The sequence below is a fragment of the Lepisma saccharinum genome, chromosome 1 (genome assembly GCF_977018435.1).
Source record: "Lepisma saccharinum chromosome 1, izLepSacc3.1, whole genome shotgun sequence".
Classification (NCBI taxonomy): Eukaryota; Metazoa; Arthropoda; class Insecta; order Zygentoma; family Lepismatidae; genus Lepisma; species Lepisma saccharinum.
In genome coordinates this window covers 85,139,490-85,158,437 of record NC_139229.1, presented here as the reverse complement: position 1 = coordinate 85,158,437, position 18,948 = coordinate 85,139,490, and the positions used below count along the sequence as shown (strand labels likewise).

At 39.6% G+C, this 18,948-nt stretch overlaps 1 protein-coding gene across 1 annotated transcript in view; it reads right to left on the bottom strand.

Annotated features, from left to right (window-relative positions):
* Positions 1–18,948, bottom strand: part of Idua (alpha-L-iduronidase) — an 88,127-nt gene that overhangs the window by 17,206 nt on the left and 51,973 nt on the right. The window lies entirely within an intron of this gene.

Sequence of the window (18,948 nt, the reverse complement as noted above, 5' to 3'; positions counted from 1 at the left end):
TGCCTTTGTTCCATTCTAGCTCGTCCTTTTTGACACTTAGGAAGGAGCAACTCAACTTAAAGTGCGATAATCAGTAAGAAGTGATTTTCTTCCGGGCTCGGTCTCCTCCAACCTTTCCGTACTTCGTAGCCACGGCCTTTGCATAACGTAAGCCATCTAGTGGGAAACCAACGTAACAATTCATTGATAAAGCCACTGCATTGATATGGTTATACAGATTTCTCGACAGGAATCCTCTAAACTCTTCCTATCTCATACATACCAAGGGAACAATTCCACAAGCATTTCTACATTCTTTACCCTTACTACTACTCAACCTACATAACATTAAACAAGTTCGAGCTGTGTTTACTGCGTAACCGCGAATGCTCCATAAGTATTAATCAGAGCCTGTCATGTCCATATTCTGAAGACTTAAACTATTATCATACTATTTATTTCTCAAATATGCATAAAGGTGTGTCGAATTATCATTGTAGAACCTTAATTGGAAAATAAAAATTCTAGAATTGTCATTTTGTGTAAATTTTTGAGAGCTTCAAATCTACGTCATCTGTAAACCCTGTACGGATGCTAAAAAGTAGCAATAATGACTACGGGTTCCACTTGTTCGATATAAGTAAGTTACGTATTTTGATAAGTGTAGGGAGCTTTCTATCCAATTTTGAATAGAATGTAACAAGTAATAAGTTAGAATTTTTGATCGCATTTCCTTACTGAAAGTTTTATATTTGTGTATCTCTCGTAGTTTGCTAAGTAGGTAAATCAAGATCGTTAATGTATTTTAGAATTATAAATGTTATTTTGCATTTCACAGCGCAAAAATTGTCTGTAGTAATTTGTTATCGAGGGATCACTTTAATATTGATTGTTATTCTCTTACATCGCGCCGCGACGCCAAGGGTCCCGGGTTAGAATCCCGCTCGGGCTTGGTTGTTTCTGAATGTCCATTCATCAGTTTCATCATTTCATCACTCATCCCCATCTTCGTAAATTAGCCAAGAGGCACAAAACGCGAAGTAAAATAAGTAAATCAATCAATCAATCAATTTATTGTTACTCTCAAATTTTTGGCTCCCATTAGCAGACAGACAGAACGATCAACATCTTGAATATTCCATTACACAGAAACCTGATACGTAAAGAGAACGTCATCACAATCAGAATGAAGATAAGTAAATAGACGAGACTGAAATGGGAAAGAGAAAATGGCAGATAAGAAGAGGGAGAGAAAAGTAGTAGTGTATATTGGCCGTTTCTACGCCGTACTTAGTAGGTATCCTCTTTTTTTATCAATTGAATATCACTTTTTGACATATTTTGACAATTTTTTGTCGATGTTTTAGCGTTTAGCGATGTTTTTAGTACAATTTTCAATGCATAATTTTTTTCCCACTCGTACTTGGTAGGTATGCATTTGTAGCCTTTTTTTCGTGCTAAACTACACGAGAGCCTCTACGTGCTTTGACCTACTTTAGAGTAGACCCAAATAGACAATTGACAAACATCAAGTGAGGATCAAAAAAACCTCAAAAACTCACTTTCTCTCCACGTTCCGTGCCTCATTTATTGCGCTGACGATGTTTCACAGCGTAGAAAACAGCACCAAAACCTCAGAAACTCACTTTACTCATTTGAGGATCACCAAAGCCTCAAAAACTCATTTTTATTAATTGAGGTTCACCAAAACCTCAAAAACTCACTTTCTCTCCACGTTCCGCCTCGAAGTGAGGCTCGGTGAGGCTCGCCTTAATGGTTTTACGTGATAGAACTTAACCTATCTTACGATTTTTTTTACGATCTTCAGTGATATAACTTAACCTATCATTTTTTTTATTTTCGCCCCGAACTAACTTACATTATATTTTATATAACCTAAGAAATGTGTTGATTTTTTTTAGTATGTGACAATTTTTTTACGATTTTTCTTTTTTAAAACTGTTCCGTCACCCTCTCGTTCTTCACGTCGTACGCGAAAGACTTCTCTGCGATCAGGATGACGCTGCACACGGTATCCTCGGGCAATGGACTATAGAACTCGCAGACGACCTTTTATGTTGTTGCGATCGTTGACCACGACCTGCTTCCTTTTTGTGGTGTTGATGACGAACATGGGTCTGTGGGTTATGAATTCGCTGGGCGCGTAGTACATGTCCACGTTTCCCTCTGTTACTCTCTTGTAAGCGGTGTAAGCTTCGTAAAGTTTTAGATAATCATCTTTGGTCATGTCGAGGTTGTAATTCTCGCGCGGGAACACTTCGTTCCTGCTATTCTTCAGATAAACGTTCTTGATCTTGCAGTTGTCGAATCCGCAAACAGATTTTTCCTAAGTCTTACCGTTTCCAAGATAACCCCACTTCCGGTCGCCATTTTGGATTTCCGAGCATAGGTTCTATTCATACTTTTTCTCACGTATAGGCGTACGTGATGAATCCGCAAACAGATTTCTCCTAAGTCTTACCGTTTCCAAGATAACCCCACTTCCGGTCGCCATTTTGGATTTCCGAGCATAGGTTCTATTCATACTTTTCTCACGTATAGGCGTACGTGATGAATCCGCAAACAGATTTCTCCTAAGTCTTACCGTTTCCAAGATAACCCCACTTCCGGTCGCCATTTTGGATTTCCGAGCATAGGTTCTATTCATACTTTTTCTCACGTATAGGCGTACGTGATGAATCCGCAAACAGATTTCTCCTAAGTCTTACCGTTTCCAAGATAACCCCACTTCCGGTCGCCATTTTGGATTTCCGAGCATAGGTTCTATTCATACTTTTTCTCACGTATAGGCGTAAGTGATGAATCCGCAAACAGATTTCTCCTAAGTCTTACCGTCTCCAAGATAACCCCACTTCCGGTCGCCATTTTGGATTTCCGAGCATAGGTTCTATTCATATTTTACTTACATATAAGTAGTGCAAGTAGTGCAGGTGGACGGGTTCACAAACATTAAGTGAGGATCACCAAAACCTCAAAAACTCACTTTCTCTCCACGTTCCGCGCCTCATTTATTGCGCTGACGATGTTTCACAGCGTAGAAAACAGCACCAAAACATCAAAAACTCACTTTACTCATTTGAGGATCACCAAAACCTCAAAAAACTTATTTTTATTAATTGAGGTTCACCAAAACCTCAAAACCTCACTTTCTCTCTACGTTCCGCGCCTTCATTTATTGCGCTGACACAGCGTGATGAGTAAATAATGCACTTTCTCATCCTTGAAGGATGAATGCATCTTATCGTAATTTTCCAAGTCCCGGTCAAATGTTTATATATCGTGACCTTTGTAAACCTCTTTCGGGAACGATGTGCTACACACACACGCGCGCGCGTCTTCTTCAACCCCTATCTAACAAACCAAAAAAATCATCATCCTAACTAGAACCATGTAACTAACATTGTGATGACCCAATTTAAGCACCCCTTAATTGTATTACTTATAAGGGTATACTATTGCACAACGTTTTTGCAACAAGTTATTACGTAACATTGTGATGACTCATATCTAATGCTCTTCGTTGTATTAACTATAAGGGAGTAAACTATTACACAACATGTTGCAACAAGTTATGACGTAATGTGATGAGTCATATCTAACGTGGCGTCTTCTGATTGGTTAATTATTACAGGTGTTTTCAATACGATCCGCGCTTTTATTATATAAGACGGCATACACTGCAGATCAGTCAGTCTCGTGAGAGCAGCCGAAGAGTACGGACGTCCTGTTGCAGCGTTCCTCGTTTTTGTAAAAAAAAAATAGGTATTTAACTTTCTTTGAAGCTACATACCATCTATTATTTCAAGTTCAAAGGTGTTTCACGTGGTTTTTCATAGTAATTTCGACCAGATTGAATTTTGACGTGATCGTGCATTTTCTATTTCACCTCAAGAAATTCTATATAAATAACACACCTGAAAATTGTATCGCTATATACTTGACTTTTTGATTTCTGTGATTTTCGAAAAAGCAATGGCATCCACCACCAGTTTCAATCGTAGAAATGATAAAACTGAATGTGTTACTTGTGGGAAGCTAATCTCAAGGAACAATTTATCGGTACACAGGGCAAGATGTAGCGAAACAGGTTCGAGAATTAATCGTTCCTTACCTTCTAAGTCTTGTGCTCGATGCGGAAAGATGATCAGCATTACAAATTTAAGTAAACACCTCAAAATTTGCAAACCATCGACCGGACAAGCATCGAAAAGGAAAATCGATAATGCAGATACGGAAGCTTCCACTTCCAAACTAAGTAAATTATCCAATGAACGCAAACCAATTAGATCTGCATTCAACGACCAACTCCAGGATTTTTCAATTAAGTCAGAACCAGGCCGTGACATTCTATGTTTCTTGGACGAAACAAAAACATCTGTACTAAATATTTTGAAAGATAAACTTGAAAACAACTCTATAAAAGTATACGTTGTTCTGTTTTCTGAATACGAGAAAGTTGATGGCACAACGAGTATTTTTTATCATCGTACAAAAAACCAGACACTTTATTTTGCTGACGTCGAAAATTTGGACAACTTCTATTATAAAGTCTCCAACGAGCTGGTTAAGAAACATGACGATTTCGAGGCTAAAGGGTCGGGATGGTCTCTATGTGGAAGTCCTCACACGTTAACTGTTTACGTGAACCAATTCTCGCCTCTTCGCGCTTCCAGCTACGTTCCTCTTCCACCGAACATTCAACACAAGAGGGCTGTGTTAAATATACAGAACAGCGATAAAAAGTGTTTCCTTTGGTGTGTGTTGGCAGAACTTCATCCGATTCAATTGTCAAATCATCCAGAACGGATTTATCATTACAAGCAATACGAGTCCGAATTTGAAAGTGTAATGTCTGGCATTGAATACCCGGTGACATTGTCGGATATAAAAAAGTTCGAAAATCGTGCCGGAAAACGCATCGCTATTAATGTATATTCCTTCACGTCAGATAAATATCTCGTGCATCCCGTCAGGATAAGCGATATCGACGATGACGATGCTCGTGTAACAAATCTCCTTCTCATTTCCAACGAGGATGTCTATCATTACACGCTAATTCGTTCAATGTCTCGATTACTAGGAAGCCAAACAACCAAGCATGAACATTGCATCGAAGTTTGCCCGAGATGCCTAACCACGTTCGACGATCGAAAACAACTCAATTATCGAAATTACACCGGACGTCAAATTGCTATCGAGAAACTTGCCGAACATAAAATTTATTGCGGCGACAACAGACCGGCTAGAATGTTGATGCCCGAAACGAACGAAGTCGAAGAATTCAAAATGCACAAGGCATTGTCGGAACATCCCGCAATCATCGTCGCAGATTTCGAGTCTTTCCTGAAACCACTCTCCTACTGCGAACCGGATCCTGAAATTTCCTCCACAACGCCGTACCAGCTTCATCAACCTAATAGTTTCGGCTATGTTGTGCGACGTGATAAAATAAATGAAGCATATATATACCGCGGGCCAAATGTAATCGAACACTTCCTGGAAAAAATGGTGGAGGAGGTTGAGGTAATTGGTAGCGTACTGCTTACATCAAAACCGATGGCACCTTTAACTGAAAATGAACTTCAAAATTACAATTCCACTGAGGTGTGTCCGGTATGTGATCAAAGTTTCACTGATGAGAACAAAAAAAATATTCCACCACGATCATTTCAGCGGAAACTACATAGGTGGAATTTGCAACACGTGCAATCTTAAAATCCAGAAACCTAAATTCATCCCCATATTCTTTCACAACGGAAGCGGATATGATTTTCACCACCTGGTGAGACATCTTGGCTACGATCCGAAACGTATAGGTGTCTTGGCCGAGAATGAAGAACGCTACATTAGTCTCAGCAAGCAAGTGTCGATTCCGGGAACGAAAAATACAATCGAGATGCGCTTCCTGGATTCGTATAGATTTCTCTCTGCAAGTCTGGATGCTTTAGCGAACAAACTCACCGACGATCAATTTTCAATAACTAGAGCTAGTTTTCCCAACGTAGACATAGAACTCGTTAGACGTAAAGGGATTTATCCTTACGAATATGTTAGTGATGGTTCTAAATTTAACGACGACGCTCTCCCACCTCCAAGAGAATTTTACAGCAGACTCAGAGAGAAAGGAATCACGGACGAAGAATACCAACACGCGCAACTCATGTGGGAGAAATTACAATGTAGGACACTCGGAGACTACCACGACGCATACTTAAAATTAGACTTGACGATACTCGCGGATGTTTTTAAAGCGTTCAGGAAAACGGCAACGAATATTTATAAATTAGATCCAGCGTATTTCTACAGTCTACCGGGATTAGCGTGGTCGGCAATGTTATTCCAGACAAAGGTCAAGCTGGAACTGATATCGGACGTTGACATGTTGCTATTTATCGAAAGAGGGATACGAGGTGGAATGGTGCAATGCGTACAGAGACATGCGAAAGCTATTAACGTACACATGAAAGAAGATTACGATTCAAATCGAGCATCGAATTACATCTTCTACGCCGACGTTAATAATCTCTACGGACATGCCATGGTTCAGAAACTTCCTTACGGGGGATTCGAATGGTTAGATCCCACTTCGATAGACATTATTCATTCGACGATAGCGAGTGTGGTTTCTTCGCAGAGGTAGATCTCCAATTCTCCGACCACCTGCACGACACGTTTTCGGATTTGCCTCCGACTCCCGAAATCAAATGTCCACCCGACTCGGTTCAAGACAAGCTTTTGTTAACATTGGACCCTAAACAGAGATACGTCGTCCACTACAAGAATCTCCGGTTTTTGATTGGGAAGGGTGTTCAGATAGTAAATGTTAGAAGAATACTAAAGTTTAAACATTCCACGTGGTTAAGACCTTACATAGAAACTAACACACAACATAGAACATCTGCCACTTCCGATTTAGACAAGGACTTCTTTAAATTAATGAACAATGCGGTGTACGGAAAGACCATGGAGAATGTTAGAAAGCACGTAGACGTGAAATTAATTTCCGATAAGAATAAATGTCGGAAGTGGATAGCCGATCCTAGATTCAAGTCGAGAAAAATTTACAACGAGAATTTGGCACTTTTCAATCTAGATATAAAATTGATGAAATTCAGAAAACCAATTTACGTTGGCGCAACGGTTCTCGACTTGTCGAAACTTTACATGTTCGAATTTCATTATGACGTGATGAAACCCTTCTACAATGATAAAATATCACTTTTGTACACGGACACCGACAGCTTCATTTACAGCATACAAACACCTAACCTCTATGAAGACATAAAAAATCCTTCCATGCTTGAGTATTTCGATACTTCTGCGTATCCTCAACCCAACAGATTTGGGATTCCTTCCCTCAACAAAAAAGTCCTAGGTAAACTGAAAGATGAATGTAACGGTGATATTATTGTGGAGTTCGCGGGTTTGCGTTCGAAGATGTATGCCATGAGAACAGAGAGTAGCGTCACGAAGAAAGCAAAAGGTGTGGGCAAAAATACGGTGGAGAACAAACTCACCTTCCACGATTACATCGATTGCCTTTACTCACAATCGACGATACTAAGTATAGAACAAAGAATCCAAAGTGTAGACCATGTGATTACAACAAACAAAGTTAGGAAAGTAGCATTAGATCCGCATGACGATAAAAGATGTATTTTGTCTTGTGGAATCCACACGTTGCCTTGGGGACACTATCGTTTAGAAATTAGTAAAAATTGTAGGCAATGCAAATGAAAGAAAAAAATAAACTTAAATAACTATAACTAAAATAAAAAAAACTTTAACTGTCTCAAATTATCACATACACAATAAATAACTAGCAAGGACAATGAATCTCTTTGGTTTCCGAAAGCAAACAATGGAGACTGTACACCGCACGGCAGATCATGAATTTCTACCTTCCATGTTATCTAAACTCAACGGTCTGTTGATCAATCAATTTTCGGAACGCTGCTCTTCTTGCTGGAACAGTGACGATTTCGGATTCGCGACGATCGACATGACGAGGAAACCCAACGACGGAAAATACAGAAACAAAATCAGCGACTCTGTATCGTCACTGTTCCAGCAAGAAGAGCAGCGTTCCGAAAATTGATTGATCAACAGACCGTTGAGTTTAGATAACATGGAAGGTAGAAATTCATGATCTGCCGTGCGGTGTACAGTCTCCATTGTTTGCTTTCGGAAACCAAAGAGATTCATTGTCCTTGCTAGTTATTTATTGTGTATGTGATAATTTGAGACAGTTAAAGTTTTTTTTATTTTAGTTATAGTTATTTAAGTTTATTTTTTTCTTTCATTTGCATTGCCTACAATTTTTACTAATTTCTAAACGATAGTGTCCCCAAGGCAACGTGTGGATTCCACAAGACAAAATACATCTTTTATCGTCATGCGGATCTAATGCTACTTTCCTAACTTTGTTTGTTGTAATCACATGGTCTACACTTTGGATTCTTTGTTCTATACTTAGTATCGTCGATTGTGAGTAAAGGCAATCGATGTAATCGTGGAAGGTGAGTTTGTTCTCCACCGTATTTTTGCCCACACCTTTTGCTTTCTTCGTGACGCTACTCTCTGTTCTCATGGCATACATCTTCGAACGCAAACCCGCGAACTCCACAATAATATCACCGTTACATTCATCTTTCAGTTTACCTAGGACTTTTTGTTGAGGGAAGGAATCCCAAATCTGTTGGGTTGAGGATACGCAGAAGTATCGAAATACTCAAGCATGGAAGGATTTTTTATGTCTTCATAGAGGTTAGGTGTTTGTATGCTGTAAATGAAGCTGTCGGTGTCCGTGTACAAAAGTGATATTTTATCATTGTAGAAGGGTTTCATCACGTCATAATGAAATTCGAACATGTAAAGTTTCGACAAGTCGAGAACCGTTGCGCCAACGTAAATTGGTTTTCTGAATTTCATCAATTTTATATCTAGATTGAAAAGTGCCAAATTCTCGTTGTAAATTTTTCTCGACTTGAATCTAGGATCGGCTATCCACTTCCGACATTTATTCTTATCGGAAATTAATTTCACGTCTACGTGCTTTCTAACATTCTCCATGGTCTTTCCGTACACCGCATTGTTCATTAATTTAAAGAAGTCCTTGTCTAAATCGGAAGTGGCAGATGTTCTATGTTGTGTGTTAGTTTCTATGTAAGGTCTTAACCACGTGGAATGTTTAAACTTTAGTATTCTTCTAACATTTACTATCTGAACACCCTTCCCAATCAAAACCGGAGATTCTTGTAGTGGACGACGTATCTCTGTTTAGGGTCCAATGTTAACAAAAGCTTGTCTTGAACCGAGTCGGGTGGACATTTGATTTCGGGAGTCGGAGGCAAATCCGAAAACGTGTCGTGCAGGTGGTCGGAGAATTGGAGATCTACCTCTGCGAAGAAACCACACTCGCTATCGTCGAAATGAATAATGTCTATCGAAGTGGGATCTAACCATTCGAATCCCCCGTAAGGAAGTTTCTGAACCATGGCATGTCCGTAGAGATTATTAACGTCGGCGTAGAAGATGTAATTCGATGCTCGATTTGAATCGTAATCTTCTTTCATGTGTACGTTAATAGCTTTCGCATGTCTCTGTACGCATTGCACCATTCCACCTCGTATCCCTCTTTCGATAAATAGCAACATGTCAACGTCCGATATCAGTTCCAGCTTGACCTTTGTCTGGAATAACATTGCCGACCACGCTAATCCCGGTAGACTGTAGAAATACGCTGGATCTAATTTATAAATATTCGTTGCCGTTTTCCTGAACGCTTTAAAAACATCCGCGAGTATCGTCAAGTCTAATTTTAAGTATGCGTCGTGGTAGTCTCCGAGTGTCCTACATTGTAATTTCTCCCACATGAGTTGCGCGTGTTGGTATTCTTCGTCCGTGATTCCTTTCTCTCTGAGTCTGCTGTAAAATTCTCTTGGAGGTGGGAGAGCGTCGTCGTTAAATTTAGAACCATCACTAACATATTCGTAAGGATAAATCCCTTTACGTCTAACGAGTTCTATGTCTACGTTGGGAAAACTAGCTCTAGTTATTGAAAATTGATCGTCGGTGAGTTTGTTCGCTAAAGCATCCAGACTTGCAGAGAGAAATCTATACGAATCCAGGAAGCGCATCTCGATTGTATTTTTCGTTCCCGGAATCGACACTTGCTTGCTGAGACTAATGTAGCGTTCTTCATTCTCGGCCAAGACACCTATACGTTTCGGATCGTAGCCAAGATGTCTCACCAGGTGGTGAAAATCATATCCGCTTCCGTTGTGAAAGAATATGGGGATGAATTTAGGTTTCTGGATTTTAAGATTGCACGTGTTGCAAATTCCACCTATGTAGTTTCCGCTGAAATGATCGTGGTGGAATATTTTTTTTGTTCTCATCAGTGAAACTTTGATCACATACCGGACACACCTCAGTGGAATTGTAATTTTGAAGTTCATTTTCAGTTAAAGGTGCCATCGGTTTTGATGTAAGCAGTACGCTACCAATTACCTCAACCTCCTCCACCATTTTTTCCAGGAAGTGTTCGATTACATTTGGCCCGCGGTATATATATGCTTCATTTATTTTATCACGTCGCACAACAACATAGCCGAAACTATTAGGTTGATGAAGCTGGTACGGCGTTGTGGAGGAAATTTCAGGATCCGGTTCGCAGTAGGAGAGTGGTTTCAGGAAAGACTCGAAATCTGCGACGATGATTGCGGGATGTTCCGACAATGCCTTGTGCATTTTGAATTCTTCGACTTCGTTCGTTTCGGGCATCAACATTCTAGCCGGTCTGTTGTCGCCGCAATAAATTTTATGTTCGGCAAGTTTCTCGATAGCAATTTGACGTCCGGTGTAATTTCGATAATTGAGTTGTTTTCGATCGTCGAACGTGGTTAGGCATCTCGGGCAAACTTCGATGCAATGTTCATGCTTGGTTGTTTGGCTTCCTAGTAATCGAGACATTGAACGAATTAGCGTGTAATGATAGACATCCTCGTTGGAAATGAGAAGGAGATTTGTTACACGAGCATCGTCATCGTCGATATCGCTTATCCTGACGGGATGCACGAGATATTTATCTGACGTGAAGGAATATACATTAATAGCGATGCGTTTTCCGGCACGATTTTCGAACTTTTTTATATCCGACAATGTCACCGGGTATTCAATGCCAGACATTACACTTTCAAATTCGGACTCGTATTGCTTGTAATGATAAATCCGTTCTGGATGATTTGACAATTGAATCGGATGAAGTTCTGCCAACACACACCAAAGGAAACACTTTTTATCGCTGTTCTGTATATTTAACACAGCCCTCTTGTGTTGAATGTTCGGTGGAAGAGGAACGTAGCTGGAAGCGCGAAGAGGCGAGAATTGGTTCACGTAAACAGTTAACGTGTGAGGACTTCCACATAGAGACCATCCCGACCCTTTAGCCTCGAAATCGTCATGTTTCTTAACCAGCTCGTTGGAGACTTTATAATAGAAGTTGTCCAAATTTTCGACGTCAGCAAAATAAAGTGTCTGGTTTTTTGTACGATGATAAAAAATACTCGTTGTGCCATCAACTTTCTCGTATTCAGAAAACAGAACAACGTATACTTTTATAGAGTTGTTTTCAAGTTTATCTTTCAAAATATTTAGTACAGATGTTTTTGTTTCGTCCAAGAAACATAGAATGTCACGGCCTGGTTCTGACTTAATTGAAAAATCCTGGAGTTGGTCGTTGAATGCAGATCTAATTGGTTTGCGTTCATTGGATAATTTACTTAGTTTGGAAGTGGAAGCTTCCGTATCTGCATTATCGATTTTCCTTTTCGATGCTTGTCCGGTCGATGGTTTGCAAATTTTGAGGTGTTTACTTAAATTTGTAATGCTGATCATCTTTCCGCATCGAGCACAAGACTTAGAAGGTAAGGAACGATTAATTCTCGAACCTGTTTCGCTACATCTTGCCCTGTGTACCGATAAATTGTTCCTTGAGATTAGCTTCCCACAAGTAACACATTCAGTTTTATCATTTCTACGATTGAAACTGGTGGTGGATGCCATTGCTTTTTCGAAAATCACAGAAATCAAAAAGTCAAGTATATAGCGATACAATTTTCAGGTGTGTTATTTATATAGAATTTCTTGAGGTGAAATAGAAAATGCACGATCACGTCAAAATTCAATCTGGTCGAAATTACTATGAAAAACCACGTGAAACACCTTTGAACTTGAAATAATAGATGGTATGTAGCTTCAAAGAAAGTTAAATACCTATTTTTTTTTTTACAAAAACGAGGAGCGCTGCAACAGGACGTCCGTACTCTTCGGCTGCTCTCACGAGACTGACTGATCTGCAGTGTATGCCGTCTTATATAATAAAAGCGCGGACCGTATTGAAAACACCTGTAATAATTAACCAATCAGAAGACGCCACGTTAGATATGACTCATCACATTACGTCATAACTTGTTGCAACATGTTGTGTAATAGTTTACTCCCTTATAGTTAATACAACGAAGAGCATTAGATATGAGTCATCACAATGTTACGTAATAACTTGTTGCAAAAACGTTGTGCAATAGTATACCCTTATAAGTAATACAATTAAGGGGTGCTTAATATGGGTCATCACAATGTTAGTTACATGGTTCTAGTTAGGATGATGATTTTTTTGGTTTGTTAGATAGGGGTTGAAGAAGACTATTTGTTGTAGTGACCACAGTATTGTTTTTTTTTTTTTTTGTTTTTGTTTTCTGTTCTCTAGTAGAGTAGTGTCCCGGGTTCTGCAACCGAAAATGGCGCTCGGTGGCGCTCGCAGTGTTACCAACTCCTCACTTGAAAAAATCACCAAGGTTTTTGTTTTTGGGTCTAACCTAACCTCAAGCAAGGAGCTGGCAACACTGCTTGAGGCTTTTCTCGCAGTGTTGCCAACACCTCACTCGAAAAAATCACCAAGGTTTGTTTTTGGGTCTAACCTAACCTCAAGCAAGGAGCTGGCAATACTGCTTGAGGCTTGTCTTGGAGTATTGCCAACATTTTATTTGAAAAGTCACCAAGGTTTTTATTTTTGGGTCTAACCTAACCTAAAGCAAGGAGCTGGCAATACTGCTTGAGGTTTTACAGTGCATAAAGCAATTTGCCAACCTACTGGTACTTTTGCCATAGCTTTTTACAAAAAAAAAAAAGAGAGAGAGGGAAGAGTTAAACAACCGATAGTGTTGCTAATATTTACCTACAGCTTTTTTTACTTGGCAAGGACTTAGCCAAATTTATATACTGGTGTAACATACACTGGGCAAGAGAGCCGGCAACAAATATATACTGCCGTAAAAGAGAGAGGGATGGATGGATGGTAGTACAGTATGTGTGTGCGCGTGTGTATAATATGTAGCATTATTAACTAGAGTGTGTTGGCAACTCGCTTATAACTAAAAAAAATAGAGATGCCACTGTTGCTGTAAGATAAAGAGAGAGACTAAGCTGGCAACAGTGGTGAGCGAATATGTATTATTTCCAAGTCCCGAGCGCCAATGTATATCGTGATTTTTGCAAACCTCTCTCGCGGCAACGATGTGCCACACACACACGTACGTACTTCTCTTTATTTTCGTATTTTTATCTACTGAAGTGACTGAAGGGCAAGCTGAAAATCTGTAGTCTGTGGATTTCTGTTTTCAGCTTATCTACAATTTTCATCGACTGTTGGGGGTGACTGAGAGGATAAGCTGAAAATCTGTGGTCAACTCAACCGTGTTGTGTGGAAACTTGGGCGGGTAACTACGGGAAACCATCAATCACACAACAGGAAGCTGTCAATCGCCTGGGTGCGACTGCAGGAAGCTGTCCATCGAGTTGATGGTATCATTACTCGACAAAAATCAAGATTATTTGTTACTGCCGGAAACTGTGCAAATTCTCAGCTTTTGCGACGGCTATGTGATTGACAGCTTTCTGCAGTCGCACCCAGGTTGTGCGATGAACTCAACGATATTTTTTTCCTGGATTGCACTAAAGGGCACACAAGATTCAAATCTACTGGGTGACCACAGGAAGCAATCACTCACACAGCTGTCATAAATTCTGCACGAAACAAGTTCTACTTGTTTCCAGCAGAATACAGCTGGGCGTCAACGATATTTTTTCTAGGAAAGGGCGTTCACGCATAGCTCGAACCAACCTTGAAAGTTTAGCTGCCGGCAGGTATAAGTTTCTATTAGAAACCTCGCGCACATCAGTTACAGTCGAGTATTGCTACTGGGTAGTTGCATAAAAGTGTACGCTATACCAAGTGTAATAAGTGTAATAGAAACCGAATTAGTTTGGTCTGTCAGGTGAGTACTATATTAGCATAAGTTATACGCACACAAGTCGCTTGACCAGCTATAAAACTAAAATTTACGCAATTATACTACTGTTTTGTGTGTGTTAAATTGCTAGCAGCTTTTTATAAATAAATTTTATTTTTTTTTGTTATTTTTTTACATGTGTGTGTGTTAATAATAATTGCAAGTGGCGTTAGTGAACAGAAAGTGTTGTCTTCATTAAACAACGAAATTATGCTAAACAAAAAAATATGAGCATATATAACATGCGCTTGAAAAAAACTATTCTTCATCGCGAATAACATAAAAACGAGGTAACAATCGGAGGGAGAGGGGCAATGATTATGATCATGTTAGTTTACTTATAGTGGATAGTATTGACGCGTGTACACTGGGTTGGATTTGTTATTTTAAGTCTATTTTATGCACGTAAGGTTAATCGGGACTGGACCTACAGTTTCAAAAACCACTTATACGGATATCGAACTTTCAATTACAAAACTATTACAGTACCATTGCAGAGACTAGTGGAAATACTGATAGATTTGATGTTTTAAATCCACTTTATGCACGTAAGGTTAATCGGGACTGGACCTACAGTTTCAAAAACCACTTATACGGATATGAAACTTTCAATTACAAAACTATTACAGTACCATTGCAGAGACTAGTGGAAATACTGATAGATTTGATGTTTTAAATCCACTTTATGCACGTAAGGTTAATCGGGACTGGACCTACAGTTTCAAAAACCACTTATACGGATATGAAACTTTCAATTACAAAACTATTACAGTACCATTGCAGAGACTAGTGGAAGTACTGATAGATTTGATGTTTTAAGTCTATTTTATACACGTAAGGTTAATCGGGACTGGACCTACAGTTTCAAAAACCACTTATACGGATATTAAACTTTTAATTACAAAACTATTACAGTGCTATTGCAGAGGCTAGTAGAAGTACTGATAGATTTGATATTTTAAGTCTATTTTATACACGTAAGGTTAATCGGGACTGGACCTACAGTTTCAAAAACCACTTATACGGATATGAAACTTTCAATTACAAAACTATTACAGTACCATTGCAGAGACTAGTGGAAGTACTGATAGATTTGATGTTTTAAGTCTATTTTATACACGTAAGGTTAATCGGGACTGGACCTACAGTTTCAAAAACCACTTATACGGATATTAAACTTTTAATTACAAAACTATTACAGTGCTATTGCAGAGGCTAGTAGAAGTACTGATAGATTTGATATTTTAAGTCTATTTTATACACGTAAGGTTAATCGGGACTGGACCTACAGTTTCAAAAACCACTTGTGCGGATATCGAACTTTTAATTACAAAACTATTGCAGTGCTATTGCAGAGGCTAGTAGAAGTACTGATAGATTTGATGTTTTAAGTCTATTTTATGCACAGTAAGGCTAATCGGGACTAGACCTACAGTTTTAAGAACCACTTGTGCGGATATCAAACTTTTAATTACAAAACTATTGCAGTGCCATTGTAGAGGCTAGTGGAAGTACTGATAGATTTGATGTTTTAAGTCTATTTTATGCACGTAAGGCTAATCGGGACTAGACCTACAGTTTCAAGAACCACTTGTGCGGATATCGAACTTTTGATTACAATGCTACCACTACACCATTGCAAAGACTAATGGAAGTACATAGTTATTCGAATCTAATTTAAGTTTTTTTTTTCTTTGTGCAGGCTTATTGATTTTTAAACCTAATGTTAAATAAAATCCGACAATTATATCCAAATATACTTATGGCTACAATGAGCATTCGCAAAAAATGGCTTGAGATTTTTTTTGCTACGTAAACAAAATGGTCGACATGCCAAATATGAACAGGCTATATAGATTTGAGAGATGGATAGGAAAAAATTAATTAAAATTTAATTTCATGATTACAACACGAACTTAATGATTGATTGATTGATTGATTTAGTTTATTTTAACTTTGTGTTTTGTGTCTCTTGGGTAATTTGCGAAGATAGGGATGAGTGATGAAATTGATGAAAATGGATATTCACAAACAACCATACCTGACCGGGATTTGAACCCGAGACCTTTGGCGTTGTAGCGCGATGTGCTAACCACTCGGCCACGGGGTCGGGCAAGTACTGGTATATACATAAACCAAAGTTACATAGTTCTAGCCCCCATAGGAGTCGAGAAAATCAATGTCTTGGAAAACGTCTTAAGACAAATATCTTAATCTTTAAGAAAGTCGACTTCCGGTATCTCAAGATGTTACTTCCGGTCTGTCAAGAAAATTTTCTTAAGACAATTATCTTAAGACGTTTTCCAAGACATTGATTTTCTCGGCTCCTAATTGAGCTAGGATGATGATTTTAGGTTTGTTGGATAGGATTTGACGAAAACTATTCAACTAGCAAATAAAATCGATTCCACCCCCTCAAGTTTCGAAAATATAGACAATTTTTTTTTATTTTTTGAGAAACTTGATTTGCTGGCTTAGTTTTTACCCTATTTCGAAAATTTTAATGACATTTGATAAAAAATTGAATGTACTCTACAACCTATTGGAAACATAATGATTAGTGCTTACTGTTTTCGAGTTATTTTAAATTTAAATTTCAAGATGTAATTTCTAAGTTGTTTTGTAACTCGTAAACTATAGGTCGTAGAAAACCCATTCTTGTTTTATCTGCTATTGCCCGACAAATACTATAAACACAAATAATGTTTATTGTTTGATTTAAAAAATGGAGATCGAAAATAACTTTGTTTTCCAAAAATAAAAAAATGTGCGTATGGAAAAAAATACGATTGTGTAATTTTTTATGATGTATGTTTGCATGTAAAATTAAGTATACCTGAAAGTTTTAGAATTTCAAAATAGCTATATATATATTTGCTATTATATCAGCCAAAACAATAGAATATATATAAACAAAAACATTTTCATAGTTTCACGCCTCTACTAGAATAGTCGAAAAATATACTAATGGGTAATAAAATCTGAAGAAAATTCGTGTATAGCAAAAATAAGCTAAATAGAATTACACATGCATACAATATTTATTGTGTTTTTTTCTATCTACAATCATATTTTTCTTATATATTTTTTTTAATTTTTTTTATAGAGTTGATTAAAGCATATATTTGAGGAAGGCAACACCACCCATATATAAATAAACATACCCCGAAAAAATGCGCTCCATGAAAAGTTGCCCTGTGTGCGAAAAAACTATATCAAGCGAACATTTTGCAAGACATTGTCGCACCTGCGCGCCAGGCAAGCATTTGGCTGCCACCGAATTATGTTCTGGTGGCAAAGCAGGAGGAGCATGAAGCTAAGGGTTAGGGGGGTTCGCTGTGTGGGGAGCCTCACGAACTGCGCGTCAAACTTTCCAAGTTTATGCCTCTCTCCGCCTCCAGCTACGTCCCCTTACCATCTGCCATTGAGGATAAAAAAGCCGTCGTGAACATTCAGAACAGTGACGCCAAGTGCTTCGTATGGTGTGTGCTTGCAGCATTGCACCCTGTCGACCGGAAAAACCAACCACACCGAGTTAACCACTACCTATCCTACGAGCCAGAGCTGGAAGATGCGATGGCTCGGATTGACTACCCGGTGGCGCTTTCGGACATTCGCAAGTTCGAGGCCCGTACACGCAACCCTCGGTTGGCCATCAACGTTTATGGCCTCACCGACGAAAATGTGGTGTACCCCATCCGGGTGAGCGACGTAGACGACGACGGTGCGCAGGAAATTCATCTTCTGCTCATCAAGGATGAGACCCACCACCATTACACCCTCATCCGTTCCCTCTCTCGGCTTGTTTCGAGCCAGCTGAGCAAAGACAAAACCCACATAGAAGTTTGTCCCAGGTGCTTGTCTATATTTCGTAATCGAGAACGGCAGGATTACCAGCGCATCAGAGGTCCCAACATCGCTGCCGAAAAGCTCGCTAACCACAAGCTCTACTGCAATGCCAACGAGCCTGGGGTGGCAGACTTGCCCGAACCTGGCGCCGTAGAGTGTTTTCGCATGCACGGTGCCATGGTGGAGCACCTCGCTATCATCATCGCGGATTTCGAGGCTTTTCTCAAACCCCTGTCCACTTGCGATCCCGATCCCGAAGTTTCTTCTACCACCCCTTACCAACTCCACGAGGCCTCGAGTTATGCCTACGTTGTGGTGCGACGAGACCAGCACATCGCCCCCGAGCCCTACGTGTACCGTGGTCCCGACGCAGCCAAACACTTCCTCGAGAGGATGGTTGTGGAAGCCAACGAGATAGGGAAGGTGCTGTTGACCCCCAAGTCTATGCTCCCACTGTCCCCCGACGATCAACGTAGACACGACGAGGCCATCGCTTGCCCTGTGTGCACCTGTGAGTTTAGCATCAAAAACCATAAAGTCCGACACCACGATCACTTTAACGGTAGGTATGTTGGTCCTTGGTGCGACGACTGCAACCGCATGGCCCGGGACCCGCGCTTCATCCCTGTGTTTTTTCACAATGGCTCGGGGTACGACTTTCACCACCTGATCAAGCATCTTGGGTACGACAACATGCAAATCAACGTTCTGGCGCAGAACGAGGAGCGTTACATCAGTGTGAGCAAAT